The sequence below is a fragment of the Trichosurus vulpecula genome, chromosome 5, assembly GCF_011100635.1.
Source record: "Trichosurus vulpecula isolate mTriVul1 chromosome 5, mTriVul1.pri, whole genome shotgun sequence".
NCBI lineage: Eukaryota > Metazoa > Chordata > Mammalia > Diprotodontia > Phalangeridae > Trichosurus > Trichosurus vulpecula.
Window position 1 is genome coordinate 89,819,476 of NC_050577.1, and position 21,655 is coordinate 89,841,130.

Sequence of the window (21,655 nt, forward strand, 5' to 3'; positions counted from 1 at the left end):
CTTAGAAAACTTTGTTCAATTCAAACATTTATTAAATATCTACTACACATTGGGCAGCATGTTAGATGCTGAGAAGACAAAGATAGAGTGATATACTGCCCTCAAGGGGCTTGCGTGCTTCCTGAAGATATCAACCCCCAATCTCTACTAGACCCTTCAAAAATTCAGCTATGATGATGACTCATCTGAATAGTTGATTTTTGGAGGGTGACATGCCTAAGATCACGTAATATACAGCTGAGTCTGGATCTGAGGTTAGGGCCTCGCGTGCCAAAATACATGCTCTTTTTACTCTACCACATTCAACCTTATGTCCTCCAGTGCTTTTCAAACTGCGGGTTGTGACCCCATATGGGGCCGTAAAAAATTTGGCAACAGTAAAAAGTTTCTGAACGCATTATGGAACTTCACTGCAACCTTGGTTCTGAACACAAAGCATGTGCACTTTACACTGCGCATGCCTTCAGGCCATGCAACACCAATGAATGCCTGAATGTGAAAAGGGGGCAGGAGTGGAAAAAATTAAGAAGCCTTGTCCTATACAATCTATAAGTTCCATTGGATATAGGTGGAATGTGAAGTTCTGGGACTCAGTGAGATACTACTTCCTCAAAGGTAAATTTTTCTTCTGAAAAGGCAGGAAAAGAAATCTTAGAACAATTCACAAAGGCTAAAACAAAAAAAAAATTATGGACTCATTCTCAGTTATCTCATTTTGGATTGGGAGTTTCATCAGTGGAGTCAAATAGTGGCCAATCAGTTGGTAAATCATTAACACCTATTGGGTCATTGCAGAAGCACTATTGGAGGGACACCTGTGGGGTTATGCTCTGCTATGTCCTTATGAAGTTATAATCTAGTTGGAGAGTCAGAATCTCTAGCTCAGCTTGAGGAGGAAGACATGGCTGCACGGAGGCCTTAAAATAAAGGGCACATAAATTATGGCACCATGCTGCATACATGGGCAGCTAGATGGCATGATGGGGAGAGAGCTAGATTTGGTATCAGGAAGACCTGGTCCAAATCCTGTCTCATGCACTTACTAGCCACACGATGCTCTCAACCTCAGATTCCACATCTGTAAAATTGGGATAATTTAATAACACTCACCTTGTAGCAGGGTGGTTATGAGGATCAAATGAGAAAACACATATAAAGTATTTTGCAAATTTAAGGAGTATATAAATGTTAGTTATTATTATTAATAGTAACAAAGAGAAGTAACCTAACAAAGCTTTTGGAATACAGAATGAATGAGCATCCTCTATACATATCCGATCATTGCAAGATTAGAATTATTCATAGTGGCCCAGCTACTTTCCAAGCTACAGACTATAGGAGGAAGAGGGGAAAATGGAGAAAAAAATACAAATAAGGAAAAAAAAGATCTGCAATTTCCCCTTGTCTTTAGATGTCTGGGAAAGTGACTTTCCAGTTCAAGTTTGGAGATGAGGTGCACTGAAAATGACTTTGTAGAGTTATCTAACCTATTCTCTTGGAACGGTGAATATAGAGATTCCAGCAGATGGTAACCTGGAAAAAAATAGGCACCATTTGCAATGCAATGAAATTTGTTGATGATTCTGCTCCATCCTGATGGTACTGCAGGGCTAAAATGAAATGTAACTGAAATCTTGCTTGAATGATGGCTAGAAGTGAGCAGAATTCAAGGGAAGGAAGTGAAGGAAAAAAACCGGAATGAATGGGGAAGCACACCAAAAAAAATTATATTCCAACATCCAACAATAATGAGTCTGAGAGTAGTTTTCAAAGGACATTAATTCATACCCAACTCACGAAAATCCAGAATAGAAGTTTGAAATGACTGACTGCAACAGAGAAGTTATTGAATAAACCTGATTCTCAACTAATCAAATGAGCCTTGAGAGCTGTGTGACCCTGGGCAAGTCACTTACTCCTGTTTGCCTCAGTTTCCTCATCTGTAAAATGAGATGGAGAAGGATATGGCAAACCACTCCATTATCTTTGCCAAGAAAACCCCAAATGGGGTCATGAAGAATTGGACAAAACTGGAAACAACTAAACAAAAACAATACCTCTTTTGCAAGCTCAGGACCATCCACTCAATCATGGAGGGGAGACAAGACAACCTCCAAGTCTACAGAGGGTCAAACTATATTCCTAGGCCAGGTGGTCAAAGCCATATAGGACATGCTGCATAAAGTCAGACTCTTCTAATAATCCCCTCCACTCTCTATTGAGATTCGACCAGTGGCATCAAATTCGAATAGAAACAGGGCCATTAAACCATACAGAAGGATCTCTGCGGGCCACATATTGACTTAGAAAACCATATATTAACATTATCTATGTTTTATTGTACTTTTATTTATTTTGTTAAATATTTGTCAGTTACATTTTAATCTGGTTCCAGAAGCACTTGGGAGTATTATGGTTTCCATGCATCTGGGAGGCAGATACCTCTGCTCTACACTGTTCAGCTTCTATGGTTTCATTTTGTGGGGGTTCTTCATTTTTTTGTGTGTGTCATGGGTCACTTTGGAAGTCTGGTGAAACCTATAGACCCTCTTTTCAGAATAATGTTTTTAAAAGCACAAAATTAAATAACACAGATTCCAAAGGAAACCAATTACATTGACATGTCATAATACTAAAGGGGGTCACAATACCAAAAAACAACAAAAAAATGGATTCCAGGTTAAGAACCCTTAGTTAGAAGATAATAACTAAAATTTATAAGATGCTTTAAAGTTTGCAAAAATATTCATGTACATTACCTCATTTAAACCATACCACAATACTGTGAAGTAGGTTATTTAAAAGTTGCATATTCTCAGATATTCTCAATTGTGTCTGGCTTTCCATTTGGGATTTTCTTAGCAGAAATACTGCAGTGGTTTGCCATTTCCTTCTCCAACTCATTTTACAGATGAGGAAACTGAGGCAAATAGGGTTAAGTGACTTGCCCAGGGTCATACAGCCAGTAAGTGTCTGAGACTGGATTTGAACTCAGGAAGATGAGTCTTCTTGACTCCAGGCCTAGCACTCTATCCCCTGCACCACCTAGTTGCCGAAAAAAGTATTATTACTCCAGTTTTACAGATGAGAAAATTGATCTGAGAGAGATGAGATGTATTCGTGATACATGAACATCAGGGGCAGAGTCTGAACTCAGGTCTTCCTTATTCCAAGTCTAGCATACCAATCTCTATGTCACATTGCAAAGCAGGCTTGGAGGAAGGCCTGGAGGCTGGAAGCCTAGAGGCGCCGGGCAGGACTAGAAGTCACAAACCCAGTAGACTACCGGGGAACTTGTCTGAATAGCCTTGAAGTTCCTCCAAACCTGCTTTCTTCATGAGACAAACCAAGAAAAGGAGATAATCAGATGCGTACTAGCACATCAAAGATCTAGAATCTTCATATTCTCCCAGGTTTAGGGTTTTTATTTGCTGGTTTAAGAGAAACGAGCTGGGACACTAAAGTACTTTGGACACTGAAGGCTTGAGATGCTCAAGCATCTTTATATCAATAGCAAGAAGAGATTAACCTGTTACTGTATAATTTTAATGCCATCCAGAAATGAGGCTTTGGATTAAGTTCAATGATTCCATATCTGAGAGGATAGGTATAGGAAAACAGTTGCTTCTGTTTGTATTATGTAAGATGGTTTCCAGGGGCAGCTAGATGGCACAGTGGGTAGAATGCCAGGCCTGGAGTCAGGAAGACCCAAGTGTCAAATCAGACAGTTACTAGCTATGTGACCCTGGGCAAGTCTTCTCACCCTCTTTGCCTCAGTTTCCTCACCTGTAAAATGATCTGGAGAAGGAAATGGCAAACCACTCTAGAATCTTTGTCAAGAAAACTCCAAATGGGGTCACAAAGGGTCAGACAGGACTGAAAAGTGACTGAACTTCCTGACTCTAGGCCTAGCTTATTCCCAACAAGTTTCTCTGCCTCTATCCAGATCAATCATCACATTAATCAATCAACAAAGGACATACAAGCACCTACTTTTTGCTGAGCCCTCCAAAACAAAACATCAACAGTCCCTGCTCTCAAACGAGCCTACTCCTTCTCTTGACTGCCTGTGTTCTGCACTGGTGATGTGAACCAAACTTCCTGAGTTCCTGATGATGCTACTGTTTTCAATTTGCTGCAGACCATGATGACCTCCATGTTTCTGAAGCCAGGCTGGTGGCCTGAGTCCAGCTCCCAAGACCCTCACTGATTAATCTGTGGTTTCATCATTTTGACCCGGGCCCTATATCTTGATGCTGATTAAGTCTGCCATAGCAACCTTGAAAAGAGAGCTTGAGCCTTTGCCCTGATGGGCAGTTCTGCAGGATCACAGATGACGTTTCACCTTTTACTTTGAAGGTGTATTTTATTTTGACTGAAGTCAAAGACCTAGCAGAGTTCACTGAGACCATCTCAGTCACAGTAGTGATGAATAAATAATTGACATTCCTAGATCCTAGACTCTCAAGCCAAACAAAGCTGGGCTAGCTTTAGTTATTTTCCTAAGCGATGGTTCTTTAACATACTGTTCTCTCTGCAGTGGTTGGGTTTTTTCCTCCTTTTTCTTATATTAGCAGCTCATTAAAGAGATAATTAAGTGTAAGAAACTAAGGGGGGAAAAAGGGACCAAGCAAACGAATTCTTGACATTTTAGCATTAATTACGGATGTCTTTATTCTGCAAACATTTTCTCTAGAATCTCCAGCTTAATGAGGCAGTTTGCTTGAATGTGGCATGCCAAGTGGAGTCTTAGGGCAGAGTTTTGTAGGGAGAAAATCTATTTCTTTAGACAAATTTAATTGCCTGAACCCTCACCTTGGAACAGAAAAGAACATTTTGCCACTCTAGGAAAAGTAATTAACTTGGAAAAACCTGAGGACATTTCTTTCCTTTACCTACCCCTACCCTATCAGTACAGCCATCCTGGAGTTGAGGAGGAATGTTATATTTAGGGCTATTTGCTACTTAACACTGTCATATTTCCTTTTAAAGAGACAGAAAGGTATGTTAGCATAGTGTCAGCCCATGGAAGAGTTGGGCAGGCTTTCTTTGTGTTTTATCACAGTATTTCAAAGGAACCAGTTTCATATGTTTGTCTCCTTATGAAATCTGGCTGCTGCAAAGCTGACAGCTCTCCAAGGGCCAATCTGGCCAATTGTATAAAAAACAGGAAACTACTCATGCAGAGGCAGGACGGTACAATGGAGAGAACACAAAAACTTAGTTACAGAACTCAAGTGCAAAACCCACATCTACCACTTTTGTGAGCTTGGGCAACTCTCTTCACTACTGAGCCTTTGTTTTCTTCATCCTTAAAATGGGGTTGGTTGGATCAGATGACCTCTAAGATACCTTCCAACTCTAGATCTGTGATCCCATGAGCCAAAGCAGGAGAAGTCAAATGGAAGAAAACTTGCAATCCTTTCCCATTTTTCTAACTTGGAAAAAAGGTGACTAATGATTTACTTCCTTCCTTCCTTCCTCCCTCAGGGCTATTTGCTACTTAACACTGTCATATTTCCTTTTCAAGAGACAGAAAGGTATGTTAGAATAATGTCAGCCCATGGAAGAGGTTGAGAAGGCTTTCTTTGTGTTTTATTCCTCCTTTCCTCCCTCCCTCCCTTCCTCCCTTCTTTCCCTTCTCCCTTCTTTCCTTCCTTCTTTGCTTCCTTTCTTCTTCCCTTCATCCCTTCCTCTCTTCATTCCTTCCTTCCTTCCCCGTTTCTACTGATACTTTTTCCCAACCCCTCCTAATTCTACCACCTTCCCTCTGATAATTATTTCCTATTTATCCTGTATTTAACTTGTTTGTACATATTCATTTGCTGGTTGCCTCCCCCTGTAGACTCCCCCATTAGCTTCAAGGATAGAGACTATTTTTTGCTCCTTTTTGGATCCCCACTGCTTAGCACAGTGCCTGGAACATAGTAGGCACTTAATAAGTGTGGAATGATTATTGGGTGTTGATTTGCAAGCCCTTCATAACCCAGTCCCTTCCTATTCCCTTCTACATACTCTGTGATCCAGTGACACTGGCCTCTTTGCTGTTCCTCACACCAAACACTCCATCCCCTAACTTCAGGCATTCTTGATAGCTGTCCCCCATGCCTGGAGTTCTTTTCCTCTGTCTCCATCTCCAGGCTTTCCTGGTTTCCTTTAAGTCTCAGCTAAAATCCCACTTTTTACAAGAAGCCTAGTGCTAGTGTCTTCCCGCTGTGATGATCTCCAATTTGTCCTGTGTATATCTTGTTTGTACACTGATGTCTGCATGATGTCTCCCCCATTATATTGCAAACTTCTTGAGAACATGGATTTTTTTGCTATTTTTGTATCCTAAGCATTTAGTGCCATGCCTATCATTTTTATAGTAAGTGCTCAGTAAATGCCTGTTGATCGACTAAATGGTCAACTAACTAAAGGATAGAGAGCGCGAGAAAAAGAAGAGTTAGGACTTTAAAAAAAAACAGCTTCTGGATGTGTTGGTTAAGTTGGAGAGTTTAAAGGACTTGCTCAAAGCCCCATGGCTCGGCTGGGGCACAGTAAGGAATAGGTCACCTAGGTCTTGAAGGGGTCCCAATATGGTGTGCTTCCTACTACATCAAAGTACTGTATACAATATGTACTCATTAAGACCCTTTTGAGTGACTGGCATCCCAAAGAAATAATAGCTGTTCTAAAAGGTATTTCCTAATGATCTTCTTTTACAGTGGGTACCATTCAAATCCAACCTTTTGGCCTGAACTACCTACACAGCTGATGGTAGCTTTCCCTTCACTTGGGCTGTGCTGACCTAATTCCAATCCACCTGTGGATTTTATTACTGAGGATACTGACTTCAGCCCTTATTTGAGGTTTCAGAGAAAAAAGCCTGCTTTTTCCTGAACTTCATAAAAAGCCATTATCTGAGTATAACCTAAAAGGCCGTGTCTTCTATTAGACCAGAAAACTTAAAGGAGTTTGTCATTCGGAGGTATCAGTGATATAGCTAATTAAAAAAATAATTTGGAGAATAGAAAGTCTATATAGAGGAAAAGACAAAGTCTTCTGAGGTAGGAAAAACAGACAAACCAACCAGAGATTATTATTGATACATCAGATAAAGACAATCACTTATCTAAAAGGAGCCTGCCCTTAGAAAGTCATATAATAGATTCATTCAGTGTGGGCAAACTGAGCCACCTAGACACAGCATCATTTTTCTTCTCTGAAATAGCAACAGACTCACTGAATGGTGGAAGAGCTCTAATTCTAGAGAGCCTGAACACCTGGATATGTGATCAGACTCCAATACTTACAAAATAGGTGAGCCCATGCAAGTCATGTAAATTCCATGTTACTTTCTTACCTGTGAAATGGGGATAATAATGCCCGCTTTAACTATTTTACATGATTGTTATGTGGAAAATGCTTTCTAAACATTTCATCATTACACATTTATTATTATTTTCCAATATGAAAATGCACAGGCAGACAAGCCTCAAACAACAGTCCTCAAACTCCTAATGCTCATTAATCAGGACCCCAAAGAGCTTTTGTTTATATCTATCTATATTTTACCATGTTTGGAAATAAAACTCATATTTTAAAAATAGTTATTGATTTATCTAAAATAAAAATACAAGCTATTATATGCTAATATAAATAACATGCTTTTTAAAGAAAAATAACTATTTTCTAAAACAAAGCATTTACTGAGAAGAGTGATATTTTTCTATATATTTATGCAGATCCCTTCAGCATCTGCTTAACTGAATATGGCTAGAGTCCTATGTTTGCTTCTATACTCAGTCTGTTGAGATAATGTTGCTTTGGTTGAAGTATATGAAAAAAAATCTGGTTTCACACAGATATGTAGTTGGAAAAGGGAGGAGTATTTCAATAGATTAGGACTATTAGAAACAGAGCTCTGACTTCATTGCCCCCATGAAAGGGTCTGAGAGACTCCCAGGGCTCTGTGGACCACACTTTGAAAACCACTGGTCTGGAATATTTCATCTAAATGGCAGATTTTCTCTCCAGTAATATGTTATAGGGCAGCTAGGTGGCTTTAAGGACAAGGGAGAGGCAGAGGATACCTTTGATTTCATCAGTATAGGGAACTGATAGGTGGGAAAACTTCTCTGACCAAGGCAAGTCCGCATCCTTTTTGCAACTGATAATCTTTAGGGAGTAGTTTATATTAATGAGAAATCAAATGACTTGCCCAAGTGTCTATCATTTGTATCATGCCCATCTATGTATCACAGATGTGACTTGAATCCAGATCTTAGTTCTGAGTTCATTTCTTTCAACCACACCATATTGCCTCTCTCAGAGATGAGAAGCCACAGTCTGGTTGCAATCTGTGACCTTGGAGAGAGTCCTCATACCAATGAGAAAATCATAACTAACATTTACATAGAGATAGGACTGGTGCTGTGATTTCATTGGTCTTGGGAACACCTGGATGGGGAAATGCTCTCTACCAAGGTAGGTCTTAAAGGGTCCCCTAGAGCAGTGAGAGGTTCATTGACTTGCTAGTACAGGTCAGAGGTACTCGTACCTACCAGGCTGCCTCCCATGACAGGGACAAACAATTATTAAATTCATTAATTGTGTTTGGTTTTCTATACCTATTCTCAAAACTAATTATTTGTTTAATGAAACTTTTTGCCTTGATCTGACATGAAAACATACAGAGGTTGGGGCAGATATCACTCCTGGTTATGCACTCACCAAGGCTCGAACAAATATAAATGTATTGACAATGACAAGAGGTTGTCATCAGTAAGAGTTAACTATGACATAGCTAATTAAATAAAGCACTAGTAACTGAGCCTGGTAAAAGTGCATAGATAGATGTATAAGTGGAGAGGGTTTATTCTCTCCAGGGGTCTAAATTATTTTATGCTACAGGTTAAGTTTTTAGGGAAAATCAGGGATGAAAGATAGTTATGAGGGACTAGGAGAAAATGGTACCTACAACAAGTGGCATAAAGATAGTAGTGAGGAGTTTAGCAACATCTGGGGCTGGCTGCCAACAGTGGGCTCTCCCAATTTCCATACACCCTCAGTTGCGATTATATAAATAAATCCTGGTTGGTTGGTTGATTGAATATATAGGAAACAAACTGATGTAAAATAGTTCAAGTTACCTAAAGGTAGGTGGGAGCCTCTGCTTCCATACCCCATCCCCAACAATGAGCTCTCATCTAGAGCTAGGAAGACAGGTTGAGGGCCTATCCCTGTTGCTTGCTAGCTGTGTGAGCCAGTTTGATAATCTATAAAATGGGGGAAATAAAAGTGGTACCCCAAAAACCTCAGTCTAGTTTGAAGCTTATAACAGTTCATAAATGTGAGCTCTCATCATTATCAATGATTAATTTGCAGGTGTCAATGAGTCTCAGGTATTCTTTTTTTGGGAGGGGGGAGAGTTGCTTCTTGGGTCTTCCAAAGTTTCTAGCCAAAGAATAACATCTTATTCTCCCCCCACAAGGTCCAATGGATTTCTGACACTATTTTTAGTTGTTTGACTGTGGACTTCATTTGCTTTATCTATAAAATGGGGATGATAAGAATATATTTCTGCACCTACTTGCTGACTAGAGACAAGACCCTAGCCTTTTGATGATCTTTAGAGAATACTTCCAGCTCTAAGATATATCATTCTGTGGTTGCCTTTTCTTGGTGAAGCTGTCTCAGCAGGACTAGTAAGAAATATTTCACCAGTCTTCCTCTTCCCTTCTCACCAACTCCCCCTTGCTCCCTCCAGATAGCCCTTTATGTAGTGCATAGTGTGGAAAAGTCTTTAGGGCAACTAGGCAGGCCAGTGGATAGAGTACTGGCTTTGGAGTCAGGAGGACCTGAGTTCAAATCCAGCCTCAGATACTTACTAGCTGTGTGACCCTGAGCAAGTCACCTCACCCTCTTTGCCTCAGTTTCCTTATGTACAAAATGAGTTAGAGAAGGAAATGGCAAACCACTCCAGTATCTTTGCCAGGAAAACCCCAAATGGGGTCGCAGAGGGCCGGACACGATTGAAATGACTCAACAAGCTTTAAGGTTTGCAAAACACTTTACAAATATCCTCCCACTTGATTCTCGCTACAACCCTGGGAGACAGTCATTTTACAGATGAGGAAGCTGAGTTCAGTTAATGAGGATTTATTCAGTGACTTGCACTAACTGACACAGTTAAATATCTTAGCTGAAATTTGAACTCAGGTCTTGATTTGAGGTCCAACACTCTATCTACTGTACCACCTATTTACCTCTAAGACAGTGCTGCTCAGGGGCCAGGCTTTGGCTCTGTTGTCCTGTGCAAGATCTGAATTTGACACCTCTAAGAAGGTCAGGGCAGGGGTAGAAAGAGAATTCTATAAAAATAATACTGCCAATCTTTTGCATTTGTATAGAATTCTTTATCTTGATCAGGGCCCCATTTATCCATCAGAACCGCATCTATTTTCCAAGATCCTTGAGAACAAGGGAGGGCTATGTCATATTTATTTTTGTATTCTCAGCGTGTGGTGCAGTGCCTGGTATGTAGGAGATGTAATAAATGCTTATTTGATTGTTTTAAAAACAGTCCTATGAGGTAGGTGAGACACATTATCTCCCATTTTTGGCTGAAGAACTGAGAACTGGTGAGGATCTGTCACTTGTCCAAAGTCAGATGACTGGCTAATGTCAGTTAAGTGGCCCAGTGGAGAGAGTGCTGGGCCTGGAATCAGGAAGATCTGAGTTCAAATCTGATTTCAGATGCTTACTAAGTGGGTGACTGTGGGGAAGTCACTTCACTTCTGTCTGCCTCAGCTGCTTTAACTGTAAACTGTGAAGATCATAAAAGAATCTACCTCATAGGGTTATTGTAGGGATCAAATGAGACCGTATTGATAAAGCACAGCACCTGACACATAGTAGATGCTTAATGAATGCTTGTTCCTTTGTTTCCCCTAGTGGCACAGCTAACATTAAACTCCAAGTTTCCCCTTTCCCAGAGTCCCAAGTCATTTTAGTAGTTGTAGGCCATTCCACAGGTCACCGAGCAATTTGCCAAGTGCCCCCTGACATAAGGAGATATCAGTTAGTAACATACAGATGTGGGCCACAGCAGAATTTAGCAATACAATACACAATTTGGTAACAACTGCTAAAGGAGTCTCAATATGATGTAGGTGTTTTCAAAAGTATTTCCTATTCATCTTGGGGTAGGGGCACTGATATTGTTTTTCAGTTGTTTTGGTCATGACCAACTCTGTGATCCCATTTGGGGTTTCCTTGGCAGAGATCCTGGAGTGATTTACCATTTCCTTCTCCAGCTCATTTTACAGATGAGGAAACTGAGGCAAACAGGGGTAGGTAACTTCCCAGCGTCACAGAACTAGTGAGTATCTGAGGCTGGATTTGAACTCAGGAGGAGGAATCTTCCTGACTTCAGGCCAGGTGCTCTATCCACTTCACCACCTTGCTGCCCACAGGGCACAGCAAGGGAACTCAGAATGACAGGGGATCTCTTGCCAAAATTTTGCTTAGGGGACCTAGGATTAAAACCCCTGACAATATTATAGCTGGAATCAGAGATATCTCCTTGTGTGTAGATTCTGCTTCTAATCACCTCAACATGAATGGTACATTTAAGTGGGGGAGTCTGCCGCTCCATTTGCTTCAACCAATAAGAGTTCCCAAGGCAGGAAGCAGGTGTATGTATACGTGCACAACATATGTACATATATGTTTAAGCATATATATGTGTGTGTGTGTATATATATGTATGTGTATATATACATATATGTATGTGTATATATACATACATACATATATATGTATATATACATATATGTATATATATATGTATATATATGTGTATATATATATATATATATATATATATATATATATATATATATATATATATATGTAGGCCATCTTTTTCTCTCTCTCCCTCCTTTCCTTCCTCTCTCCCTTCCCTCCCATTCTGGCAACCTCATTTTGTTCAAGCAAAACTCTCTCACAAATTCCCTCCACACTCCACATTCCTCCCCAGACTCTAAACTGCCACACTGATGTGGAGAAGGCATTTAAAGAATCAGTGGATCCTCGTTGGGGAAGATAATCAAGTGATAATCAAACGTGAGCAAAAATCAGACAAGCAGTGAGCTGGAGGGTATAAACCTCTCTGAAGGAATGTGATGTGCTAGGGACAGAGAAGCCAGAGTCGGGGCTGGGGGTGACTAGGAAAAAACAGATATAAACACTGGATAAAAATAGTATATTCTGGAAATTTTGTTTGCTACCACCTCTTTAATTTCAGCGTAGACTGCGCTAGATTGGGGGTCAGAGCTCTTTTTACTAAATGGATGGATGATCTTAGGTAAGCAGTTTCACATCCCTGGGTCTCAGTTTCTTCCTCTACAAAAATTAAGATTCCCTAAATGGTCCATCCAGCTCCATCAGTCTATTATTCAGTGGGTTTTTAGGACATCTATTTACAGAAAGGATACAGTATATGTTTCCTAGGGCCTTGAAGATTCAGAAATTTAGGACTACCTGCCAGGTGCCTAGTCAACACTGAAGTAGAGATTTGCCATGCTTTTAAAGCCTCTTACTGATAGACGAAAGCCTTTTGGAGACTGACATAAATGTAGATATTTAATGATTATGAGTCTGACAAGATGAGCTGTCTACAAGGAGACAGGAGGTATGAACACTATTGTCTGAAATGCTGACCACTCACTTAACTGGTGTGTCATGAACCCCAAATCAAGAAACTTCCTTCCTTTCCAGAACATTTCATTAAATCCAGATCAATCTGATGAATACTCATGCCCAGGATGGTGTTAGGTGCCGAGTAAGATATTTGTCCCTGCCTAGGAAGATCTTATAGTCTAATTGCAAATCTTCACCATTTGAATGAGAAGTTTTAAAAGGCATTTAGAAGGCAAAAAGTTTCTTTCAACTGAAAGGAATTTTACCCTTAATGATTCATTAATTTCAGTATAAAAGATTCTTCCATTTTCAAGAGATCCCAAGAATGTGAAACACATTTGGGCAGATTAAATCTTGAGCTTTACCACTTTGACAGGGTGCAAAACCTTGCTGGAACAGAGACTAAATATTTTTGGTGACAGGGCATGGGGAGGATGGGTAGACAGCACCAAGAAAAAAGAGAAAGGACCTGGAAGGAAGGGGCAGAGGCTTCCCTGACAAGTCATTTAGTTTATAATCTTTCCCAGGACCAGCCATGTTCACATAATACATAAAACAATTAAGGGCCTATACAACGCTGTACTTAAGCATCAAATTAAATGTAGTCATATGCCAACATGTAAAACATATAGCACAATAAGTGCTATCAGAAGTTAGGGAGGAAAGAGGATAGTTTTGGCTGGGGTCATAGGGTTATCCAGGAAGGTTTCATGTTTGGACTTGAAATGGGCCTTGAAGAATGAGTAGGTGGAAAGGGAAAGAGGAAGAGCACAAACAATGGTGGGAAGGCAAAAACAAGGGAAAATTATAGGGGACAGTGAATGAAGAAGCCTCAAGGAGCTGATGGTGGTCATGGAGGGTTTCATACAAGTTCTTAAAGGCCAGACAGTAGCTAGGTCACAATCTGCCAAGTCTTTGTGGGTTTGGGTTGACCTACAAATTGAAGATATAAAATTGCCATTCTATTCTATGACTAGTGACAGTTGGCATCATGTTGAGCCAAATTGGAATATAGTGGAAAGATTGGATTAGGAGTCAGGGGTCCTGGGTGTGAATCTCAACTCCTGTGTGAACTGTATAACTTCTGAGCCTCAGTTTCCCTATCCATATAATGAAGGGGCTAGATTAGAAAATCAATAAGATTCATCCAAACCAGAATTTATTATCTTATAATCTTATGACTCTCTCCCTTTGGCAACGTGGCATATTGTGTGAAAATTCCTTGGCTAGCATCCAATATCTTCCATAACCTGGCACTATTCTACCTCTGAAGTCCAAGCCCATGCCACTCTCTTCAAGGACTTTATATTCCATTCAAATTGGTTAATTGTCTCTCAGTCATGACTCCTACTTTCCCACTTCTATGTCTCTGCTCATACCATTTTCCTGGGACTCCAGTGTCTTCTCTCCCCCTTTTCATGTGTTTCATTCCTGCCCAATTCAAGTAATAATAACAAAATAGCTAGTATTTACATAGCATATTTAAATTTATATTGTATACTTTCATGGTATAGTTGCAAAAATACACAGTACGTCTGCAAAGTTAACAGACATATAGTACAGTTGAAATTTGCAAATCCCTTTATATGTTATCTCTTTGGATCTTCACAGCCGCCTTGAAAAGGAAATGCCATGGTCACGCCTATTTTGTAGCGGAGGAAATTGAGGCTGATGGAGATTAAAGGTGCCTTGCCCAGGGTCACACAGCCATTGTCTGAGAAGCCTTTCAGACTTCAGGTTTAGCATTCTTATCAAGGTGCCATTTGGCTGCCTGGATTTGGAGGGAAATGTGACTTTCTCCATGGAGACAGACCCTGAATACCTCCTATTCCTGTAGCAGCCTACCCCTTTAGATCTCAACACAGTTTTAAAGCTTTTCCATGCATTTAAGTAATATTGTGCATGAACCTAATGCTCTCACAACATAATATAAAGGCACTGACATTATGTTTATGCCTCATCCTACTAAGGCGTAAGTTCCATGAAAACGAGGGCCACATATCATCCACACATCGTATATCCTCGAGCCCGTAGCACTGCGCTCTATACCCAGGAGAAATCTAAAAATTCTATTTGTTGAATTTGCTTTACCAACAAGGGTAAATGCATTATTGATAATTTTCTTGGTCCAAGAGCTCAGGGAAGAGGAAAATGACATGTATTCCCTGCCTCCTGAAGAGGATCGATGTCGATTATCATTAACGCACTGAGAGTTGTTGATGATCTGGGAATGTGAATGTGGCTATCTCAATGTAATTAAAGTTATTTTTAAAAGGATTGTAACAACTCCAGAATGAGTCTCCTCTCAAACCAATCTCCATTATACCCAAAAGAAAAAGAAAAAAAAAAACAACTTTCATTTTGAGAACAAAGCGAAGGGGAGCAAGATCAGAATTCCAGGGCTCGATCTCGTAGTTTAACTTGTGAAGAACACAAAATTTGTCTTTAGCTGCCCCTTTCCTCCAATAAAAAAACACAGTTCTCTTCAGAATTTTCCATCTCTTCACTATCAAAACCCGCTATCGTTTACCTGTGGTTGAAAAGAATTAGACGGTGGTGGGGTAGGGAAAGAAGGAAACAAGCACCTACTATGTGCCAGGCACATTGCTAAATGCTTTACAAATATTATCTCATTTGATCCTCACAACAACTTGGGAGGTAGGTGCTCTTATGTTGTTGTCCATCTGTCTCAACTCTTCTTATACCCGTTTCACAGGAGAAGAAACAAGGTAATGGAGGATGAGTGACTTGTTCAGGGTCACACAGTTAATAAGGCCATATTTGAACTCAGGTCCTCCTGATGCCAGGCCAGTGCTCTATTCACTGTGCCATCTAGTTGCCCTAATGCCCTGATTAGCTAATTCAAACTTTGCTGTTAATAATGTTCTACCCACCTCTAGCACATTATAGGGATCAGAGTTGGATTTGTGATTTTGTTGGTATTCTCAGGTCCTACCAAAAGAGGATGGCACCTTCTTGACAATTAGAGAGTTGTCTAGAGAACGATGAGAGGTTAAGTGATCTGTCCAGGGTCCCAAAGCTAATAGGTGTCACAGGCAGGACTTCTACCTGAGCCTTCTTGACTGTAAGACCAGCTATTTCTACACTAGGTCATGCTGACTTTAATAGAGACAACGCTCTAATGTCCCCAAAGAATGAATCTCCAGGGAAAGAATTTCAGTCTGCAGAAAGGCCTACTGGGGAATCTATTTAGGAGAAGTGAGAGTCTTATAATACCACTCATATCACTAGGTGGCCACCTGCTCTGCCCATGTATGAGGCTGGCCTTGCCAGGGGAGTCAGAGGACATAATGAAGTAACTCTGCCCACTGGCTCAAGTCTAAATGCTCAGTGGCTAAGATGACATGGGTCCTACTACTCCTGATTCATCAAGCTGGGAAAGCAAGACTGGGAACATGGAAAAAGGCCATCTGATTCTAGTTCCATAACTCTAGAATTTTTTTTTTGAGTCAACAGAGAACTTTATTTTATGGATCCTAAGGCTCTATACCTCAATTCCAGTATTCTTTCTTCACAGAAAAATTGGCATTGAACCTGATAAGGGGATGAGAAAGGTGGTCAATGTCTTAAAATCCTTGTTATTAAAATGACCTGAAGTCAGTATAGTATAATGGAAAAAGGACTAGCTCTGTAGGTAGTAGAACTCTGATAGTTCATTTATGCCTGAAAGACTTTGAAACTTTGGTCAACATAGTGGCCTAACTTGAGAAGAATGATGGAGCATGCCTCTCAGTGTGAAAGTGACAGACTAGAAGTGGAGAATGAGATAATATATGTAAATCAGATACTACATGTAGAAGGTCAGTCAGTCATAAAGTATTCGTCAAGCATTTACTAGGTATCTGAACTATGCCAAGCCCTAGGGTTTAAAGAAAGGTAAAAACATGCTCCCTGAAAAGGCCTACTAGGGAAGCTATTTAGGAGAAGTGAGATTCTTATAATACCACTCAAATCACTAGGTGGTCACCTTAAGATGCTGCCCTTAAGACGCTCACATTTTAATGAGGAACACATCATACAAATAACTATGTTCCTACTAGGGATATATAGCGTAAATGGAAGGCAGTCTCAGAGGGAAGGGACTAACAATTGGGGGGAAGGATTGGTGATCAGGAAAGGATTATTAGAGAAGGTGGGATTTAAGCTGAGTCTTGAAAGAGGCTTTGGTCAAGGCTAAGAGTTCAATTTGTTTTGCTTGACTGGTTATCCATTACAAAAAAGGAGCTTGCAGGGTAGAAAGTTTGTTAATGGAAAGTAACAGAAAGGCAAAAAAAAAATTAAAAGGGAAGAAAAGACCATCAATAAAATAGAAAAAATAAAGAGAAAAAACAAAAAAGACATTGAGAAGGGGGACACAAATGGGGCAATTTGTAAACTATCTTGTTAGATTTAACATACACATTTTCAAAACAAGTTCTATATTGAATAGAAGAGCATGGTTTAATGCAACATCCTCTTTTTTTTGTTCTGCTTTGTGTATAGTAAAGCCCATGTTTGTTGGTGTTTGAGTTCATCATGAAAAGCAAATTGAAAACAACCTTAACCATGAGTCCTTAAGCAAGTCATTTCATCACTCTAGGCTTTAGTCCCCTCACCTCTCAGAGAGGGTCAATGACATTGTTCATACCAAGCTCACTGTAGTTATTAAGAGGATCCAATAAGATGAAGCATTTGAAAGTATCTTGTATGAGCATCGGGTGGGTTGTATAGTTGTATCTACCACATGAGAAATCCTGTAATGGGAAGGCAGTTAACTGTGTTAATGTGTGGTGCTTTATATATTCCTGCATGGTACCTACGTGTATAAAGCTTACTGCACGCACCTTAATATGCTAGCTGTCGTCTGTATTTTTCTTAAGGTGTAATTGTACTATATCTACTGCAATCCAATTGGACTGCAAACATATCTCATTGGAGGAATATGTTAACAGTGACTTTAGCCCCTTCATGTTGGGGAGTGGGACCATAGTTTCCTACTGAGATGCTCACTAGAGCAAAATTCTATCTTCTCCCCTTTGACAAAAGTTGATCTATCCACCAAATGGCGGAATGGAGCTTAATTCCCTCCTGGAGAACCAAGGGGATCGAGGGGCTGGGATAGAGGACTTATAGGTAGCCCCCAGGCCTAGAAGCTGGCCTGAAGTAGTGATGCATTGCCAGGTGGCCAACTGAATTGACTAAGTCTGGGAGCCAGCTTGGGACAGTGACCTCACTGAGGGCTGACCACTGAAACTGACTAAATTGTGGAGTTCAGACAATCCTCTTCACTGACCAAAATAATCTAGGCATGAACTAACTTGAGGAATGACCTATTAGCATAAAGACAGCTTTGATATTGGTTCCATAGAATTACAGATGAATAGTATATTGGACTTGGAAGGGTCTTTAAAGTTCATATTGACCTACATCCTAACTTAAGTATGCTCACTTCATTAGAACACAATACTAATGAAATAAAAATGGAAGGTTTGGTCCTTAAGTATCTTGTAAATTTCATTTTTTCCCTGGTCATATACCTGTGAGCCTAGGTGGCAATTCTTAGAAATGGGAATTCTCATCTCCTTTCTCTATCCCAAACTATCACACCTATAAGGAAACAAACAAACCTTCCAAGTTCATGCCCAAGCAATAATGGGTTAGGTGTGGAAATGCCAAATACATGATGACTTAGAGCAGGGCTGTCCAACCTTAGGTTTTTATTGAAACAACAGACAATATATTTTGATTTGCCAATTTGGTGAGAGATCTGTGGTAGCTCAGCTTCATTTACTAAAGCATTTATGTAAATTTCTATGCTTGTAGGTGGGCCGCATAAATCAAACTGTGGGCCACATGCAGCCTGCAGGCTGTATTTTGGACAGCCCTGACTTAGAGTATAGAATGGAGGAAGAGGCAAGATTTTCTGCACTGTGAAGCCACTTTTACTGTATCCCCAGGTCCTTCCTGGAGAAAGGGACTCTTCCATTGGTGTTTTAGACAGGGACTTGTTTTTGATCTCTGACTCAGACTCTGGTTTGAAAAGCTTTTTCTAAATTGGGGAGTACAGCGCTGCATTGTGCAAACCAAGCAAGTCTCTTCTCTCTTTGGACATGAAAGTGCCTCTCTTACTATGTGGCTATAAGATGTTTAGCTAAGATTTTGGGGGGAGAATTGAACAGGCATCTTACTTTTTCAGGGATTCTCCTGAAAGGCATATTTTGGTCAGAAAAGTCAAAGGGAAGATGCTTGAACACAGTTAAATAGACTATTGATTTCCACCACTAAATTCCAAGAAGACATTTCACCTACATAAATCAACCTTCAAAGAAATATATAATTATATCTGGAGAAAATGTTGAAGATAATGCTTAATTTGGCAACCTCATTTTTTATCCCTCTGAACCTCTAGAAATTCCCTATTAACTTTAGCATCCTCATCAATTCCTTACCCTTCACCCTGCAGTGTCTATACCCTTCCCCCAAAAGAGCTTCCCTTCCATCCATCCATCCCTTGGCTTCCTCTCTTTCTCCAAGTATAGGATTTAGCAATGGAAGGGACCTCAGAAATAACTTGGTCTAACCCTCTTGTTTTATACATGAGGAAATTAGGGCTCAAAGAGATTGAGTTGTCCAAGGTCACCCCTTTAATAAGGAACAGGTCTTCTTTCTCCAAATCTAGTGGTCTTCTCATCAAAAAGTACATGTGAGTGTGCACGCTTAACCAGAGCCTAATTGCTGCCAATGAGTTATCATCCCTTATCAGAAAATAATGTTTTTATTTTATAGAGGGGTAATTATAATGGCAGGAATTTCAGGTGCCCTAGGAGGCCAATGGACCAGATGCTAGGTCCTCTCGGGGTCCCTCAAATATCACATGTACCTTGTAGGCAGATGTATACTCTGTTCCCCAGAAAGGCTGTTAAACATGTTGGACTAAAAATATTACCTTGCTTCGTAATTATATACTGACTTTTAAAAATGGCCCCTTTGGAAATACTAACAAAATGTGATATCGATTTAATAATCTATACAATGCCTGGTTAGTTGTCTGTCATAAAATTGATCACAGATCTAATGACAATTTTTAATTTCCTTAGCTAAAGTTTTGTGTTCCTGGTCTTCTGCCAAGGCTGATCATTTAAATATTCACAGTAATGCTAAAATGATTAAAATCCTGAAATTAGAGATGTAATTGAATAGTGCATCAACCTCCAAATGAGATTAACTATTCCTATTTACTCAGAAGACCTTAAAAGCTTTGAGTCTAGGAATTCGCACAGTTTTGCAAGCTTGAATTTTCCACCATGTTGCTGATGAAAGATTTAAGATCAAATCCAACTTTTGGGTTTTTTGGTGGGTTTTTTGGCTTTAGCTTTAACCTATACAATAAGAATAATCATCCTCTCTCAGATGGATTGCAGAAAGCCTCATTACAATATCCTTTTCTTCCCTCCAGGAAATTTGTAAGAGAACAACAGCCTGAATCAGTCTGAGCTATTCAGCATCATTATTTCTCAATATCAGTGGAAGAGCACATTTTTAAAAGAAAAGGCATCACAAAAAGGAAATTAGGTCTCAAGCTTTTTTTTTTAAAGGGGGAAGGTTAATTAACTGTAAATTATAAACAGCCCTTTGAACTACTGCTATACACAACTGCATCAAATTACTAATTATTCTCCATTCCATTGTTCCAAGGGTGGGAATCTGCATTTCAATTTTCAGATACAAGCTAAAGGCAGAGAAAACCTTAGCTCTGCATGAGGGGATAAGGGGAAATACCCCATTACCATGTGAATTACATGCCAAGAACTCATCGGATACGCATAAGATGCTGCCACCCTGTTTCTAGGATGCAAATGGAAAATGCTGCGAATACACGAATGATGGAGAATAAAAACTCAACATTGCAGGCTCTTGAAGCTGTCCCTAGAGGCAGCCTTGGTGTACTAGAGAGACAGAACTGGACTAGGAAGAAGGTGACATAGGTTTTGGCCCTCTTCTGCCACTAACTAGCTGTGTGACCTTGGGCAAATCACTTAACCCCAATTGCCCTGCCAAAAAGCCAAAAAAAAAAGAATTGTATATGATCTTCTAAGATTTTTTTCTAGCTACAATATTTATGATTCTAAGTGATGAGGACCTGGAAGAGGAGTGGAACAGAAATAGAAAGGAAAAGTTGATAGGGATTGGTGATAATCTAGATAAGAATGCAAGAAGGATGACTCAGATATGAGTAGTAGGTATGGAACCTTGATGACTGAGGCAATGATGGCACTCTGGACAGTACTGGTGATGTAAGATGGGGCAAGGTAATGATCAAGATCTTGAGGCTTATGATGTAATACAACCTACGCTAAGGTTTCTTTTTCCTCATCTCTTCCCAAGGACCAAGACTGACCACCATAGTCACTTAGAATTAGGGTTTGTTTTAGGGTTCCTTTATTTATATCATTGTATTAATTGTATGTACTCTTTGCCTCCTTTTGCTTTTTTCCCTTTGCATCAGTTCATTGAATTCTTCCCATATTTCTCTAAAGTTCTCATATTTGCTGTTTCACAGTGCAATATTATTCCACTGCATTCATATACTATCATTTGTCCATCCAACCTACAATCTCTGGGCACTTCTTTTGTTCCCAGTTTTTTCTTCTTATCAGAAAAAAGTATTGCTACAAATATTTTCCTGTATATAGTGCCTTTTGACCATATTAGGATATATGCACAGTAGCACCACATTTTCATTTTTAATAGATGAAGAAAACGAAACTGAGATAGGAGCAGCGACTTGTCCATGGTCACACAGCTTATAAGTGTATCAACTATGACATCTGTTTATTGCTTGTAATATGTGGGGAGGGGATCATTCTAGAAGACCCTAGGCTCAAGCTTTCCTGTCAGTAAATGTTGAATCTATTAGGAGGGCCCCATATCAACTCATTGTCTTTTATCCTGGGCACAATTATCCCAA

At 39.9% G+C, this 21,655-nt stretch overlaps 1 protein-coding gene across 1 annotated transcript in view; it reads right to left on the minus strand.

Moving 5' to 3' along the window:
- DPP6 (dipeptidyl peptidase like 6) overlaps positions 1–21,655 on the minus strand; it is a 1,232,953-nt gene that overhangs the window by 181,615 nt on the left and 1,029,683 nt on the right. The gene's annotated exons all lie outside the window — the stretch shown is intronic.